The following is a 17,764-nucleotide window of genomic DNA, read 5'->3' as shown; positions in this document are numbered from 1 at the left end:
GTTGCCCAGGCTGGAATGCAGTAGTACGACTTCGGCCCACTGCAACCTTCGCCTCCCAGGTTCAAGGGATTCTCCTGCCTCAGCCTCCTGAGTAGCTGGGTTTACAGGTGCACATCACCATGCCCAGCTAATTTTTTTTTGTATTTTTAGTAGAGATAGGGTTTCACCATGTTGGCCAGGCTGGTCTTGAACAATCTGCTTTCTTCAAGAATAAGTTGCAAGGGAAAAATAGAGATGGAGGGGGAACCTAAAAGAGATTCATGACACACATCAACAATAATCAGATTGTGGCTATATATTTTTGTAATACAAACTGAAATAGTAACAGACAAAATTATGCCCCTGGGTATATTTCAGGATAATCCCAATGGATGGAGTCATTTGCTGATTATCATAGCTGGTGGATGGGCACCTGGGGCTTCATCATACTATTCTACTTTATGTATATTTGAAATTTTTCATAATAGAAAGGTTAAATAGAAGTAACACTTCCTACACTAGATACTGTATCCAGATGGGAGCCTGCCTCGCTCCTTCTTTTCACAACCAATCTTCCTGAAAAAATGATCTCTGCCACTTCTTCACGTCCTTGCCTTCCATTTGTGTCTTTAGACCTGGCAGTCTTGAGTTCCTCTACCAGAACTAAGGCCCCCAGAACCTCTAAGCCATGGGACACTTTTCTTTTTTTTTCCTTTTTTTTTTTTTTTTTTGAGATGGAGTCTCACTCTGTCGCCTAGGCTGGAATGCAATGGCGCAATCTCAGCTCACTGCAACTTTCGACTCCCAGGTTCAAACGATTTTTGTGCCTCAGCCTCCAGAGTAGCTGGGATTACAGGCACCCACCATCATGCCTGGCTAATTTTTGTATTTTTGTAGAGACAGGGTTTCACCATTTTAGTCAGGCTGGTCTTGAACTCCTGACCTCAGGTGGTCCACCCGCCTTGGCCTCCCCAAGTACTGGGATTACAGGCATGAACAACTGCACCTGGCCCAACTCCCTCACCACACCTTCCTTTCCAAACGCTCTCCAAACCAGGACAGCTAGAATCGGACAGCGAGGACTCACATGTCAGCTGGCCACACTCTGGCTTGTTGTTCTCATTGGAGAGCCTCTCTAAGTCTCCATCTCCCCATTTCTAAAGTGATGATAATAACAGTGTTTCCCTGTCCTGAGTATCGATTCCTATGTAACAATCTACCCCAAAACTTACAGGCCTAAAACACTATTTGTGATGATCTTTTATGGTTCTAGGGGTGAATGGTCTCAGCTGGGCAGCTGTCACTTGCCTTATGCAGTTACAGGCAGATGGTGCCAGAGGCTTGTGTCATCTTCATTTACATCCCTGGCCCTAGACTAGGGCGGCTGGAGCAGCTAGAGCTGGTCAGGCGTCACTCTCTCCATGAGACCTCTCTGGGCAGCTGGTTTGTGCTTCCTTTCAGGATACTTGGACCTCTTATATGACAACTGGCTTCCCCCAGAGTGAGCACTCGCGGAGACACGAAGCAGAAACACCTGATTTTTTATAGCCCACAGCGTGGCACGGCATCCCTTTTACTACATTCAAAACTGCTAAAGTTCAAAAGGAGGGGACAGTGAAGTACCAGGAAAAAGTCTCAAAGTCATTCAGCCCTGAAATAAACCCCACCTTCTATTGTAAAAAGCTCTCTCTCTTCTCTTTCACGCTCTCTCTCTCTCTGCCAACATCCTTTAGATCAGGGTTTATCAAAATATGAATGTGTTACTTATTTGGCTGCAAGAAACAGCACTGGCTTAAACAATAGAAGTATTTTTCCCCTCATTATAAGCCTCTCATTATCACACCTCAGCCTCCCAAGTAGTTAGGACTACAGGTGCACACCACCACACCCTGATAATTTTGTATTTTTGGTAGAAACAGGGTTTCTTGCCCAGGCTGGTCTCAAACTCCTGGACTCAACCAATCCTCCTGCCTTGGCCTCCTAAAATGTGATTATAGGCATGAGCCACTGCACCCACCTAATGTGATGTTTCAATACAGTATATAATGTGTAATGCTCACATCAGGTAATTGGCATGTTCGTCATCTCATTTATCATGTCTTTATGTTGGGAACATTTAAAATCCACTTTTCTAGCTATATGAAAATATACGATAAATGATTGTTTATTATAGCCGCTCTATAGTGCTGCAGAACGTTGGAACTGGCCGGGTGCGGTGGCTCATGCCTGTAATCCCAGCACTTTGGGAGCCAGAGATGGGCGGATCCCAAAGTCAGGAGATCGAGACCATCCTGGCTAACACAGTGAAACCCCGTCTCTACTAAAAATACAAAAAATTAGCCGGGCGTGGTGGCGGGCGCCTGTAGTCCCAGCTACTCGGGAGGCCGAGGCAGGAGAATGGCATGAACCCGGGAAGCAGAGCTTGCAGTGAGCAGAGATCACGCCACTGCACTCCAGCCTGGGCGGCAGAGCGAAAAAAAAAAAAAAGAACATTGGAACTTATTCCTCTTATCTAGCTGTAGTTTTGTATTCAGCAACCAGCCTCTAGTCATCGCCCCCCTCCTCTGCTTCCCAGCATCTAGTAGCCATTGCTCTGCTCTCTACTTCTATGAGATCAACTTTTTAAGCCTCCACACGTGAGTGAGAACATGCAGTATTTATTTTTCTGTGCCTGGCTTATTTCACTTTTTTTTTTTTTTTTTTTTTTTTGAGACAGTTTTGTTCGTGTTGCCCAGGCTGGAGTGCAATGGCACAGTCTCGGCTCACTGCAACCTCGTCCTCCCGGGTTCGAGTGATTCTCCTGCCTCAGCCTCCCGAGTAGCTGGGATTACAGGCACCCGCCACCAAGCCCAGCTAATTTTTGTGTTTTTAGTAGAGATGGGGTTTCACCACGTTAGCCAGGCTGGTCTCAAACTCCTGCCCTCAGGTGATCTGCCCCCCCTCAGCCTCTAAAAGGGCTGGGATTACAGGTGTGAGCCACCACGCCCAGCCTGGCTTATTTCACTAAACATAATGTCCTCCAAGCTTACCATGTGGCCACAAATGACAGAATTTTGTTCTTTTTAATTGCTAGATAGTATTGCATTGTGTATACTGGTCTCTCTCTTATAAGGACATTTATATTGGCATTTAGGGCATTCCCTCCCAGATGATCCAGGATACTCTCCTCATCTCAAAATCCTTAATCCAGTGACATCTGCAAAGACCCTTGTTCCAAATAAGGTAATATTGACAGTTTCCAGGAATCAGTGAATGGATATCTTTTGTGGGGAGGGAATGCATTTTTCAGCCTACCACAGTGGGAGTGAGCAAGGCGGAAGAGGATCAGCCTCTCTCACGGAAAAAGCCATCTTCCTTTACAAGAGTGTTGCCCCCAAATCCTTTTTCTGACACCACCTGTAAGATTTTAGCTCCATGGACATAACTCCCATTCCATCACATGGTGGCCGTGAGAATGCCTGAGCACAGTAGGGTAGTAAGGTAGGCTCGTTATGGGATCCTCTGACGGAAGACCAGCTGAGGACTCCTCAAAGGCCTTGCTGAACCTGTCTTAGAACTGCCCTGCAGACTAAGATGTTGCCAGTCAGATTCCTTTCCTTCCTTCCTGCTCTTCGCTGCTCCCTGGGGTCAGCCCTGCACCCCAGTCTGACGCCTCACAAAACCACCTTCTGGCTCCCTCCTCATTTCTCTCACAGACATTCCCCCTGGTACATTTCTTGCACGTCTAATCCCTTCTTGGCATCTGCTTCTTAGACAATCTACTTACTCTTAACTCAACTTTTCATTAAATCAATGTATTTAAGAAGGAATTTTACATCGCTACTGGAGATAGGAAGCCAAAATCACTTGCCATAAATAGAGGGAAAGCTGAAAATGTACAGGTATACACCGACAAAATAATGTTATTAAATTTTAGCCAGTTACTCGTTGCTTACTTGCCAGAGGATCAAAGTCCGAGATTGGATTGCTCTTTAAAGGGAGTTTAGCTAGTGTTAGGAAGGTGTTAAAGACTTATTCACAGCTGGGTGCAGTGACTCATGCCTGTGATCCCAACATTTCAGGAGGTAGAGGTGGATGGATTACTTGAGCTCAAGAGTTCAAGACCATGAACTCTGGGCAACATGGTGAAACCCCGTCTCTACTAAAAATACAAAAATTAGCCAGGTGTGGTAGCATGCACCTGTGGTCCCAGCTACTTGGGAGGCTGAGGCAGGAGTGTCACTTGAGCCCAGAAGGTTGAGACTGTAGTGAGCGGTGCTCATGCCACTGCCTTCCAGCCTGGGTGACAGAGCAAGACCCTGTCTCGATAGATAAATAAATAAATAAATAAATAAATAAACAAACAAACCACACAAAACAACCCTATTCACATCAAACTAAGACTTTCCCCTGAATCTAATCAGAAATATCAAAAGAGAATTAAAGAAAGAATAACTTTCTCATTTTGGGGTTCCATGTTAACATTTACCATAGACCAGTAAATACTCCTCAAACGGACACATAGCCACACACATGGTTGAAAGGCAGTAATGATAAGTTAATCGTTGAGGAAACCTTGTGGCAGGAAAACTACTGAAATATTAATTTGTGTTTTGTTCTAGTAGTAAGTTTTCCTCCATCAGTACCAATCAGTTAGCTGTTCTTCATGCTTTCTTGTCTTTGGGAGGTCTGTGCGGAGAGAGCAGAGTCTTTTGAAGGTGCTTCTCTTGTAGTCTTCAAAGCAAGCTAAATTCATGAGTGGGGAAGAGAGGTGTGTGGACACAGGACCATGGAAGGATAGAAGGAGGTTGCTCAAGCTAGGGAGGAGGACAGAGGCTTGGGATCCAGAGAGCAGTGAGGACCCCCATTCCCCTCCTTGGGGACAGAGTCCAAAGTGGAGAGGGAAGAAGATAGCTGCATGGCAAACCCACCACATCGGGATGGATCCTTGGAGTCAAATTGAAGAAAATAAAATCACATGACATTATCCACACACTTGAGTTTGTGCATCTGGAGCCCTACACACCCATAAGCATCTTTTTTTTTTTTTTTTTTTTTTTGAGACGGAGTCTCGCTCTGTCGCCCAGACTGGAGTGCAGTGGCCGGATCTCAGCTCACTGCAAGCTCCGCCTCCCGGGTTTACGCTATTCTCCTGCCTCAGCCTCCCGAGTAGCTGGGACTACAGGCGCCAGCCACCTCGCCCGGCTAGTTTTTTGTATTTTTTAGTAGAGACGGGGTTTCACCGTGTTAGCCAGGATGGTCTCAATCTCCTGACCTCGTGATCCGCCCGTCTCGGCCTCCCAAAGTGCTGGGATTACAGGCTTGAGCCACCGCGCCCGGCCACCTATAAGCATCTTAAACAAATTTTTTTTTTTTTTTGAGACGAAATCTCCCTGTGTCTCCCAGCCTAGAGTGCAGCGGTGCAGTCTCGACTCACCACAACCTCTGCTTCCCGGGTTCAAGTGATTCTCCTGCCTCGGCCTCCCGAGTAGCTGAGATTAGAGGTATATGCCATGATGTCCAGCTAATTTTTGTATTTTTAGTAGAGACGGGGTTTCACCATGTTGGCCAGGATGATCTTGAACTCCTGACCTCATGATCCACCTGTCTCGGTCTCCCAAAGTGCTAGAATTACAGGCGTGAGCCACCGCATCTGGCCAATAATTCTTTTTTTTTGTTTGTTTTTCTTTGTTTGAGATGGAGTCTTGCTCTGTTGCCCAGGCTGGGGTATAATGGTGCTATCTTAGCTCACTGCCACCTCCGCCTCCCAGGTTCAAGCGATTCTCCCACCTCAGCCCCCCGAGTCGCTAGGATTACAGGCATGTGCCACCATGCCCAGCTAATTTTTGTATTTTTAGTAGAGACGGGGTTTCACCATGTTGGCCAGGCTGGTCTTGAACTCCTGACCTCAGGTGATCCACCCGCCTCAGCCTCCCAAAGTGCTGGGATTACAGGCCTGAGCCACCGCACCTGGCCAATAATTCTTGTAATGATGATCAACTCATTCCCAAGCCATCTATTTACATTTATATTTTTATGGTGCCCCAAATGATGGCGGTCTGTTGTTTTACATGTGTATCTTCAATCTACAGAAGCATACCCTCTGCCTCTTGAAGGTGAACTAAAACGTTATTGTGGCCTCGTGGCCTTTGGAGAACCAACTTGTGGTTTGTTGGGAAAGGACACACTGTGTTTTCCATGAGTCACTAGGAGAGCAGAGAAATAACAGGTATCATCTTAATAGGTATTTAGTGGAAATTCTTAGTAGCAAGTGAGAAAGCACAACTTCAACTGGACTGAAAGAGAGAGAGAGAGAGAGAGAGAGAGAGAGAGAGAGAAAACAGAGAGGAGAATCTATTTGAGCACTCCAGGATAAATTTGCTTCAGATAGGGCTGGATCCAGCACAGTTTTGGGGGCCCACCCTTGCACTCTCCACTTTCCTCTGTTGGCGTCGTCTGCAGGCAGCTGCTGGTGGCAGAGGTAGCTGCCAACCCTAAGCTTGTATCATGTCCTCTCTTCAACCTCGGAGGGATGGGAGTCTCCACAGCAGCTCACCTACAGAGTTGGCTCTGTTTGGATGTCACATCTGTCCTTGAAACAATCGCCATGGCCAAGATAGTGGAGGGTTCTAATGAGCTGGGTAAAATTCCCACCTCTGCTAGGAGGGGTGGAACTGGCCTGTCTAGAACATCATGAGAGTAGGAAAGAAGCAATTTCCCAAGAAAATGAGAGTTCAGTTACCGGAAGATGAGGGATGAATGCCAGAGGGATGGGAAAACGCCAGATGTCTTCCTCAGGTAAATTTCAAGCTGGTAGACCCTTCCTTTCCAACGCTTCCCCAGACACAATTGTGCCCAGAACATGCAGAGCTTGTTAGCATAGAGAAGACACTGATATCTTGTTCTTGGAAAATTCTGAGTGTGTTTACAGACTGAGGAGCCTCAGACAAGGGGGTCCCCCAACTGGCACGACTGGGGGCCCTGATGAACACACTGCCCATTCCTGCTAAACTCAGAATGCACATTCTTAGAATCCTGTGTATTGGCTGGGCGTAGTGGCTCATGTGTGTGATCCCAGCACTTTGGGAAGGTGAGGAGGGAGGATCACTTGAGCTCAGGAGTTCGAGACTAGCCTGGCCAACACAGTGAAACCCCATCTCTACTAAAAATACAAAAATTAGCCAGGCATAGTGTCCCGCACCTGTAATCCCAATCCCAGCTACTGGGGAGGCTGCGGAGGGAGAATCACTTGAACCCGTGAGGCAGAGGTTGCAGTGAGCTGAGATCATGCCACTGCACTACAGTCTGGGTGGCAGAGCGAGACTCTGTCTCAAAATAAACACACAAACAAACAAATAAATAAAATTTGTGTATCTCTAATGAAGAGCTTAAAAGCAGGTACTTTTGACCTTTCTAATCCTTTGTTTTCTCACTTGAGAAATGGGTATGAAAAGAGTATTTCTGGCCGGGCGCGATGGCTCAAGCCTGTAATCCCAGCACTTTGGGAGGCCGAGACGGGCAGATCACAAGGTCAGGAGATCGAGACCAGCCTGGCTAATACGGTGAAACCCCGTCTCTACTAAAAAATACAAAAAACTAGCCGGGCGAGGTGGCTGGCGCCTGTAGTCCCAGCTACTCGGGAGGCTGAGGCAGGAGAATGGCATAGACCCGGGAGGCGGAGCTTGCAGTGAGCTGAGATGCGGCCATTGCACTCCAGCCTGGGCGACAGAGCGAGACTCTGTCTCAAAAAAAAAAAAAAAAAAAAAAAAAAGAAAAGAGTATTTCTCTCCCACAAGGGTTGTTTAGGGAACAATATCCCAGAGCATATTACCCAGTAGCTAGGTCACAGAGAGCACTTGATTAATATTGGTCATTGTCTTTTTTTTTTTTTTTTTTTTGAGATGGAGGCTTGTTCTGCCGCCCAGGCTGGAATGCAATGGTACAATCTCAGCTCACTGCAACCTTCACCTCCTGGGTTCAAGTGATTCTCCTACCTCAGCCCCCTGAGTAGATGGGATTACAGGCGTGTGCCACCACGCCACCACACTTGGCTAATTTTTGTATTTTTAGTAGAGACTGGGTCTCACCATGTTGGCCAAGCTGATCTCGATCTCCTGACCTCAAATGATCCAACTGCCTTGGTCGCTCAAAGTGCTGGGATTACAGGTGTGAGCCACTGTGCCCAGCCTTGTTATTTGAACAGTAGCATAATTCTTCATACAAGCACATACACAAATATCATCCCATTTTATTTTACTAGTGTGATGGCTAATATCAGGTGTTGGCTTAACTGGATTGAAGGATGCCTAGATGGCTGGTAAAGTACTGTTTCTGGTGTGTCTGTGAGGGTGTTGCCAGAGGAGACTGACATTGAGTCGGTTGACTGGGAGAGGAAGACCCACCCTCAGCATGGGTGGGCACCATCTATGAGCTGCCAGCAGGGCTAGAACAAAGCAGGTGGAGGAAGGTGGGATGAGCTGGCTTGCTGAGCCTTCTGGCTTTCATCTTCCTCCCATGCTGGATCCTCCCTTCCACTCCTTCTGCCCTTGGACATCAGACTCCATGTTCCTTGGCCTTTGAACTCTTGGACGTGCACCAGTGGTTTGCCAGGGGCTCTAGGGCCTTTGGCCATGGACTGAAGGCTGCACTGTTAGCTTCCCTGCTTTTGAGGCTTTCAGACTGGACTGAGCCACTACATCCCTAGAGCTTGTCAGTAGCCAAGCCAGGTTTCAAAGCCAAGTCACTGGCCTTTCAATGCAATCTCCTTCTCATCCTCCACTCAATCAAATGCTAATCAGGAACATTTGAGGACTACCTGAAGTGAGCCTTCCAGAACAATACAGGCTCTTCATGCCAGTCAAAATAGTCTAGAACCACTGTCCAGTAGAAATACAATGTGAACAGCCAGGCGCTGTGGCTCACACCTGTAATCCCAGCACTTCCGGAGACCAAGGCAGGCGGATGATGAGGTTAGGAGTTCGAGAGCAGCCTGGCCAACATGGTGAAACTCTGTCTCTACTGAAAATACAAAAACTTAGCCTTGGTGGAGGGCGCCTGTTATCCCAGCTAATTGGGAGGCTGAGGCAGGAGAATCATTGTAACCCAGGAAGCAGAGGTTGCAGTAAGCTGAGATTGCACCACTGCACTCCAGCCTGGGTGACAGCATGAGACTCCATCTTGAAAGAAACGAAGAAGGAAGGAAGGAAGGAAGGAAGGAAGGAAGGAAGGAAGGAAGGAAGGAAGGAAGGAAGGAAGGAAGGAAGGGAGGGAGGGAGGGAGGGAGGGAGGGAGGGAGGGAGGGAGGGAGGGAAGGGAGGGAAGAAGAGAGAGAGAGAGAAAGAAAAGAGAGAAGAGAAAGAAAAGAAAGAAAAGAAGGAAGTAAGGAAGGAGAAAGAAAGAAAGGAAGGAAAGGGAAGAAGGAAGGAAGGAAGGAAGGAAGGAAGGAAGGAAGGAAGGAAGGAAGGAAGGAAGGACAGACTATGTGAACCATGGGTGTATTATTAAATTTCCTAGTATCCACACAAAGAGTTTTTTAAAGAGCCACACATGGTGGCACGGCCCTGTAATCCCAGCCACTAGAGAGGCTGAAACAAGAGAATCCCTTGAGCCTAGGAACTCGAGTTTGCAGTTAGCTGTGATTGTGCCCGTGAATAGCCACTGGACTCCAACCTGGGCAACATAGTGAGATTCCCATCTCTCAAAAAAATTTAAAATAAATAAAAGTTTGGCCGGGCACGGTGGCTCACGCCTGTAATCCCAGCACTTTGGGAGGCCGAGGCGGGCGGATCACAAGGTCAGGAGATCGAGACCACGGTGAACCCCGTCTCTACTAAAAATACAAAAAAATTAGCCGGCGCGGTTGTGGGCGCCTGTAGTCCCAGCTACTCAGGAGGCTGAGGCAGGAGAATGGCGGGAACCCGGGAGGCGGAGCTTGCAGTGAGCCGAGATCGCGCCACTGCACTCCAGCCTGGGCGACAGAGCGAGACTCCGTCTCAAAAAAAAAAAAAAAAAAAAAAAAGTTTAAAAAAATTGATTTTAGTAATATGTTTTATTTACCCTGATGTATCCAAAACACTATCATTTCAACATGTAAATGAATATACAAACGGTTAATGTTTTACATTATTTTTTGCATGTTAAATATTTGGAATCTGGCGTGTATTTTACCCTTATAGCACATCTCGTTTCAGACTACCCACCTGTCGAGTTGGCTTAATAGCCAGCAGCCACATGTAACCAACTGCAGTTCCCATTTGGACAGTGCAGGACTAGAGGCAGATTAGGCATAAATTTAGGACACCAAAAAAGCAGGAGGACAAAGCAGAGGGGCTGAAAAAGAGAGACAAAGAGAGAGAGAGATTCTGCTTTGATGAGCTTAACCAGAACCTTGCAAAATAGCCTAGAAAGTGGAGATTTAAGATAAGCATAGGCCAGGCACGGTGGCTCACATCTGTAATCCCAGCACTTTGGGAGGCTGAGGTGGGCAGAACACCTAAGGTCAGGAGTTCAAGACCAGCCTGGCCAGCATGGTGAAACCCTATCTCTACTAAAAATACAAAAATTAGGTAGTATGGTGACATATGCCTGTAATTGGGGAGACTGAGGCAGGAGAATTGTTTGAACCCAGGAGGTGGAGGTTGCAGTAAGCTGAGATCGCACCATTGCACTCCAGGCTGGGTGACAAGAGTGAGACTCTATCTAAAAAAAAAAAAAGAAGACAAGTACATATTTTGTGGTTTAGCATTGCTTTTATTTTGAATTACGATGGGGTGGGGACGATGAGACAACATGATCTTGTCCTCGATCAGAAGACAGCTGAAGGTCTTAATGCTGTCCTAGGACACCAATGGCAGAATTGATGACCCAAGATGTGGCAGCAGAACCCACTGCAGCCAGTTGAATCAGAAAAGGAATGTGTTAAACACTGCTAGGTAGTTCATGGAATCTCGGGAGATGGAGACTCCATCTTGGAAGGGAGCGTCCTGAATCAATGCTCAAATTAAAGTGCAGGCCACTCCTGTGAGGGCGTCTGTCTCTGCCATCTCTGGCCAGGATGCCTGAGTAACTAACTACCATTCTTGTTGAGCACAGGGTTCGACCACCAGGAACCTGGCCACAGCACCCTCCCAGCTGCGGACGTCTCTCTCCATCACCCTTGCCCCAGCAGACACTGGCAGCTCCTCTTGGTTCACGTTGTTTATGTTGTTTGTTTTTAACTGGAGTCTAGGGGAAAATCCTTGTCATAGAACCTGGGTCACACGCTTGCATTCAGTAGCATGGAGTCTGGGAAAGTAATTTGCAGACTCTGTTGTGAGAAAGTGAACTCCTAAGTGTAAAATTGCCCAAGCATAAAGGTGTGCAGCAGGTTCCTAAAAGCATGACGCATGCCCACTATGCTGATTGGGTTTTCTCTTTTAAAAATTACTGTGACAGCCAGGTGCAGTGGCTCACACCTGTAATCCCAGCACTTTGGAAGGTCGAGCCAGGTGGATCACCTGAGGTCAGGAGTTCGAGACCAGCCTGGCCAACATAGTAAAACCTTGTCTCCACTAAAAATACAAAAATTAACCCGGTGTGGTGGTAGGTGCCTGTAATCCCAGCTACTCAGGAGACTGAGGCAGGAGAATCTCTTGAACCCGGGAGGTGGAGGTTGCAGTGAGCCAAGATCATGCCATTGCACTCCAGCCTGGGCAACAGAGTGAGACCTTGTCTCAAAAAAAAAAAAAAAAAAAAATCAAATTATTGTGACAATCAACAAAAGGAGAAAGCAACCCATGGAATAGGAGAAAATGTTTGCAAATCATATATTCAATAAGAGTGTATCCAAAATAAATAAGGAAGTCATGCAACTCAATAACAAAAAAAACCCGAATAACCCAATTAAAAAATGGGCGAAGGACATGAATAGACATTTTTCCAAAGAAGACATACAAACTGGCTTGACAGGTACTTGAAATGACTAACAGTGATGTAGTCAACATCACTAATCATCAGGGAAATGCAAATCAAGACCACCATGAGATATCACTTCACAACGGTTAGGGTGACTATTACCAAAAAGGCAGCAAATAACAAGTGTTGGCAAGGATGTGGAGAAGAGGAAACCCTCAGAAATTATTGGTGGGAATGTAAATTGGTACAGCTATTGTGGAAAAAAGTAGGGAGGTATCTCAAAAAAATAAAAATAGAACTACCATAAGATCCAGCAGTCCTACTTCTGGGTATATATCCAAAGGAAATAAAATCAGTATCTCAAAGAGCTATCCCGTGTTCACTGCAACATTATTCACAGTAGCCAAGATACAGAAACAACTGAAGTGTTCATCCACAGATGAATGGATAAAGAACATGTGTATATATTACATAGTGTGTATATATATATTTTTTAATTAATTGTTTTTGAGATGGAGTCTCACTCTATCTCCCAGCCTGGAGTGCAATGGTGTGATCTCCACTCACTGCAACCTCTGCTTCCCGGGTTCAAGCCATTCTCCTACCTCAGCCTCCTGAGTAGCTGGGATTACAGGCATGAGCCACCACGCCTGGCTATATTTTATTTATTATATATAATATATATTTCCTTTGGATATATACCTTTCTTTCATGGCTTGTTAATATATAATATATAAACGTAAAAAATATATATAATATACACATATAATGGGATGTTATTCAGCCTTAAAAAAGAAGGAAATTCTGCCGTTTTCTACAACATGGATGAACCTGGAGGATGAGAAGTACACATATTGCATGATCTCGCTTACATGTGGAATCTTAAAAAGTCGAATTCATAGAAGCAGAAAGTAGAAGGGCGGTTACCAGGGGGATGGGGTGGGGGAAAAGGGATGATGTTGACCAAAGGTTCTGTAATTAGATGAATAAGCTCTAGAGATCTAATGTACAGGATAGTGACTATAGTAAATAATACTGTATAGTATACTTGAAATTTGCTAGTGGAGGAGATCTTAAGTATTCTCACCACACACATACACACATACACATGTATCTCTGTGAGGTGATGAATATGTTAATTCGCTTGACTAAAGTAATCATTTCACAGTGTATATGTATAGCAAACGATCACCTATACCTTGAATGTATACAATTCTTGTCAATTATACCTCAAAAAAAATTGTCGTAAAATATATTTTACAGACAAGAGTGTGTATTATGTATATATACACAGTGAAACAATAATAATTATTCTGGCTGGGCACGGTGGCTCATGCTTGTAATCCCAGCACTTTGGGAGGCCAAGGTGGGTGGATCACTTGAGGTCAGGAGTTTGAGACCAGCCTGACCAACCTGATGAAACCCCGTCTCTAACAAAAATACAAAAAATTAGCCTGTAATCCCAGCTACTTGGGAAGCTGAGGCAGGAGAATCGCTTGAACATGGGAGGCAGAGGTTGAAGTGAGCTGAGATCATGCCATTGCATTCCAGCCTGGGCAACAAGAGCAAAACTCCATCTCAAAATAATAATAATAATAATACTTTTTCTTACTTTCCTGGTTTAGAAATCCAACATTACCAGCCTGAAACCACAGCCTCTCTTTGTCTTTCCTTGGGATTTTTGTTGAACTTTTTTGAAAACCCAGCCTCTCTTTGTCTTTCCTTGGGATTTTGGTTGATTTTTTTTTTTTTTTTTTTGAGACAGTAATAAGGATTCTTATTGTCAGAACAAGAGATCATAGTAGAAGACACAATTAAATTAATTTTCTGATAATTTTAGACTCCAGGGCCTCTCTACGGAAAGTTCAGCTTCTTATTCAGAGAAGATACTATCCAAAACAAAAAACAGGTATTTGAGACAGTGTTGAAGACAATGACTGAACTTATACATGGTAAGGAGAAATAAAAAGGCAGTTTCAGCTGAGCATGGTGACTCACGCCTGTAATTCCAGCACTTTGGGAGACTGAGGCGGGCAGATCACTTGAGCTCAGGAGTTTGAGACTAGCCTGGCCAATATGGTGAAACTCCATCTCTACCAAAAATACAAAAATTAGCTGGGTGTGGTGGCGTGTACCTATAGTCCCAGCTATTTAGGAGGCTGAAGCAGGAGAAACGCTTGAACCCAGGAGACGGAGGTTGCAGTGAGTCAAGATGGCACCACTGCACTACAGCCTGGGCAACAGAATGAGACTCCATCTCAAAAATAAATAAATAAATAAAATAAAAAGGCTGTTTCCCTATTTCCTTTAGTGTGTGTGTTTTGCATAAAGGGATGAGGCTCATTTTGGTGAAAAATGCTTTCATACAGAAAATTTTGAATTCTTTTGCCTCCCCCATTGCAGACGTTTCAGGCCCTGAACTGATCAAGGAAATCAAAATAAGGTAACACTGGTTTCACATGAACCTCAAGACTATAATCTAACAGTACCTACCAACTTTAAAGAAAGTTTAAAGTCCATTTACCTATTCCAAATCAGTAGACTAAATTTTCTCTTTTTAGGAAGTTTTTAACCAAATTGGAATTAACTTAATCTCACTTTAAAGTGAAAGAAAGGCTTTGCAAGACTGACTAATGTTTGTTCTGTGCCTCCCCCAGGACTGGCCTAACAGGTACCACATGAAGAACTGGCTGCAGAACAGTAATCCATTAAATCTACCAAAAGGAACGGGACATAAGGTTCAACCTAGAAAGAGGGGTTGCTGTCAAGTCTGACTCTTACCAGACAACCCAGGTCCCAAACAGATCTAACTGAGAAGGCTGGAGCACAGCATCAGCAGTCAACAGGGCCAGAGTCATCTCAACGAGTCAGTGAGCTTTGTTGAATTTATTTATTTATTTATTTATTTTTTAATCTTGGCAAAAGTAGTGACTTTAATTTACAATTGCATGAGTCAAGATTACAATGGAAACACTAGTGATACCATCTGAACAAAAGCAATGATTTATTGGTCATGGCAATGAATGAAACATTGACAGTCTCCGGCGAGAATCAAGCAATTATCCAGGAGCTGTAGATCTGATTGCAATATGGTTGTCCAGTGTCTTTTGCACGTTAGTGGCTTTCTCCTTTTTGCCAACTACTCGTTTGAAGTCATTCATATTTGTTGTCTGGACTGGAGTACCAATAAAAGTAAAATATGAAATTCTTGTTGTTTCCTCTTCACCTTGATTCGACTGAACAAATATAGTTACACTGTTAGCATTCTGAAACTTAACATAAGGAAGTGGAACAATGCCATCTTCTTTAATATCATCCTCTTTCAGTTCGAGAGCTTGAGTTGGTTCACTTCTTTCTGCCTCTTCAAAATCCATAGATCGGGGTAGGTTGATAAAAATTTTTACATATTTAGGGCCCTGACCATTATCTGGTCCTTGAAATTTCATGGAATAAAGCTTAACAGGTTGATTGAATGCCACAGTAATAAGTAGCTGTTCATCACAGTCAGATTCCAAGAAGGTCGTGTCTTCGTAAACCATTGTCAAATCCATGCTCATCACTTTCATTAAGACATTCACAACCAGCTTTGTTAATAAAAGGCATGAAATCCATATAGCCTTTTGGAATATCTGTGTCTTCACTGCTTCCAGGGTCATTTTCTAAGTGCTGCTTGATTTTTTCTTCCAATCCCACAGCATCTGCTCCTTGATATTGATCAATTCTCACTTTGTTTCGAAAAAACAAAAATGTAGGTGTTACTGATATATTGTTGCAGCTGTTCCCTGACATTGAGGTACGTTGACTTCCAAGAAAACAGCCTGTGGATATTTATTACTCAAAAAACTGAATGCTGGGGCAATCCTCAAACATGGCCCGCACCCTCTCATGGTGAACCTGACCACGGCGAGTCTGGAGCCCGCGCCGCTCAGCTCTGGCTGGAAATCCGGGTCGCTCCCGACGGGCTTCACCCCCACCATCCTCACAGAGAGCCCGGCAGGGTGGCCGCGACGCCACTGGCTTCCAAACTGAAGGAGAAGACGATCTGGGAGAGGAAGCAGAGACGCTCAGAAAGGCCGAGGCCTGGACAGAAGAGGTGGCGACCGCCCCTTCTTCTCCCGGGACTCTCAGTGCCGAGTCATGCCAGGGGGCGGAGCGGCCCAGGGGGCGGGGAGGGATCGTTGAATTTATTTTTAATTTTTTTTTTTTAGTAGAGACAGGGTTTTGCCATGTTGGTGAACTCTTGGCCTCAAGTAATCCGCCCACCTTTACGTCCCAAAGTGCTGGGATTACATGCGTGAGTCACCGCGTCTGGCCATTTGGTTGAATTTTTTTATTGACATATGATAGTTGTATATATTTTGGGGGTACCTGTGATATTTTGATAGATGTATACAATGTGTGATGATCAAATCAGGGTAATTAGGAAATTCATCACCTCAAACATTTATCTTTTCTTTGTGTTGGGACACTCCTTGTGTATACCTTTCCTCTCCCCATGGTAGTCACTACTATCCTGACTTTTGTTATTAGTCATTTTCTTACTGTAACTAATGATTATTTAAATTATTAATTTTGAGTTAATACAAATTCATAGGCAGTTGTGTGCCCTTTTCCTGTCTTCTCCTGCCGTAAATCTTACAGAATTAGAGTATGATATCACAAGCAGGATATTGACATTGAAACAATCCACAGCTTTTATTCAGATTTACCCCATTTTACCTGTACTCATTTGTGTGTGTGTGTGTGTGTGTATACTTAGTTCTATACAATTTCACCATGCAATGTAGGCTTGTATATCAACCACCACAGTCAAAATACTGCACAGTTCCAATGCCACAAGAATATTTTGTCTTCCTTTTACAAATCCTTAACTCCTAGCAACCACTAATCTTTTCTCCATTTTTGTAATTTTGTCATTTCAAGAATGTTATATAAATGGAATCATAAAATATGTAAACTTTGAGATTGACTTTTTTCTTCATCATAATTCTTTTGATATTCTTCCATAATTGTCCATTGTTGCCTAATAGTTTTCTTTTTGTTGTTGTTTTTGCTTTTGCTTTTTTTTTTTTTTGAGACAGAGTCTTGCTCTGTTGCACAGGCTGGAGTACGGTGTTGGGATCTTGGCTCACTGCAACCTACGCCTCCTAGGTCCAAGCAATTCTCTTGCCTGAGCCTCCCGAGTAACTGGGATTACAGGTGTGTACCACCATGCCCAGCTAATTTTTGTATTTTTGTAGAAACAGGGTTTCATTATGTTGGCCAGGCTGGTCTTGAACTCCTGACCTCAGGATCCCTCAGGGGATCCGCCCACCTTGGCCTCCCAAAGTGGTGGGATTAGAGGCCTCAGTCACCAAACTTGGCCTGTTGTGTAATGGTTTTAACACATATATTTGCGTTCCTAAATAGCCTATTCACTTTTATGTGTTTTTAAAAATAATTTGAATATTATAAGTTTTTTTGTAATTCACTTTTTTCATTCAACTATATTTTTGATTGTGTGGCTTTATTGATGTGTGTGGCTGTGGGGTCATTTATTTTTATTGCATAAATTTATCACAATTTATTCATCCAATTAGTTATTGACAGATAATTGGGTTGTGTCTTTTATTTTTAGGTTGAGTTTTTATTTTTTGGAATATTATGAATGATGATACTATGAATATTCTTGCCTGTGACTCTTGGTTCACTAATGTATGAGTTTTTCTAGATTAAAAATGTGGGTTGGAATATCTGGCTCAATTTTACTAAATAAAGTCAAACCTATTGCTTGGTGCCCTCACCAATACTTGGTATTTTCAGACTCCTCGATTTTGTCAGTCTGATATAAAACAGTATTTCATTGTCATTTTAATTTGCATTTTCTTGTTTATGAATGAGATTGAGCATCTTTTATATGTATGTTTATATATTA

The 17,764-nt window shown here is 44.1% G+C and overlaps 1 protein-coding gene and 1 pseudogene across 8 annotated transcripts in view; both read right to left on the bottom strand.

Moving 5' to 3' along the window:
• LOC126929204 (protein PET117 homolog, mitochondrial) overlaps positions 1 to 17,764 on the bottom strand; it is a 549,430-nt gene that overhangs the window by 71,439 nt on the left and 460,227 nt on the right. The window contains exon 1 of one of the 7 annotated variants that reach the window (XM_050745415.1): positions 6,915 to 6,918. The exons of 5 other annotated variants lie outside the window; for them this stretch is intronic. The gene's annotated coding sequence lies outside the window, so the exon portion shown is untranslated. Of the gene's footprint in view, positions 1 to 2,533; positions 2,538 to 6,914; positions 6,919 to 17,764 lie in introns of those variants that run through there. One more of the 7 variants, XM_050745418.1, reaches the window with a different exon arrangement.
• Positions 14,838 to 16,015, bottom strand: LOC126929191 (thioredoxin-like protein 1; annotated as a pseudogene). The gene has a single exon (XR_007717091.1). The product of XR_007717091.1 is annotated as a thioredoxin-like protein 1 (transcript).

Source organism: Macaca thibetana, chromosome 10 (assembly GCF_024542745.1).
Source record: "Macaca thibetana thibetana isolate TM-01 chromosome 10, ASM2454274v1, whole genome shotgun sequence".
In the NCBI taxonomy this organism is placed as follows: domain Eukaryota; kingdom Metazoa; phylum Chordata; class Mammalia; order Primates; family Cercopithecidae; genus Macaca; species Macaca thibetana.
The sequence above is the reverse complement of the archived record's forward strand: the minus strand, read 5'-3'. Positions and strand labels throughout refer to the sequence as shown.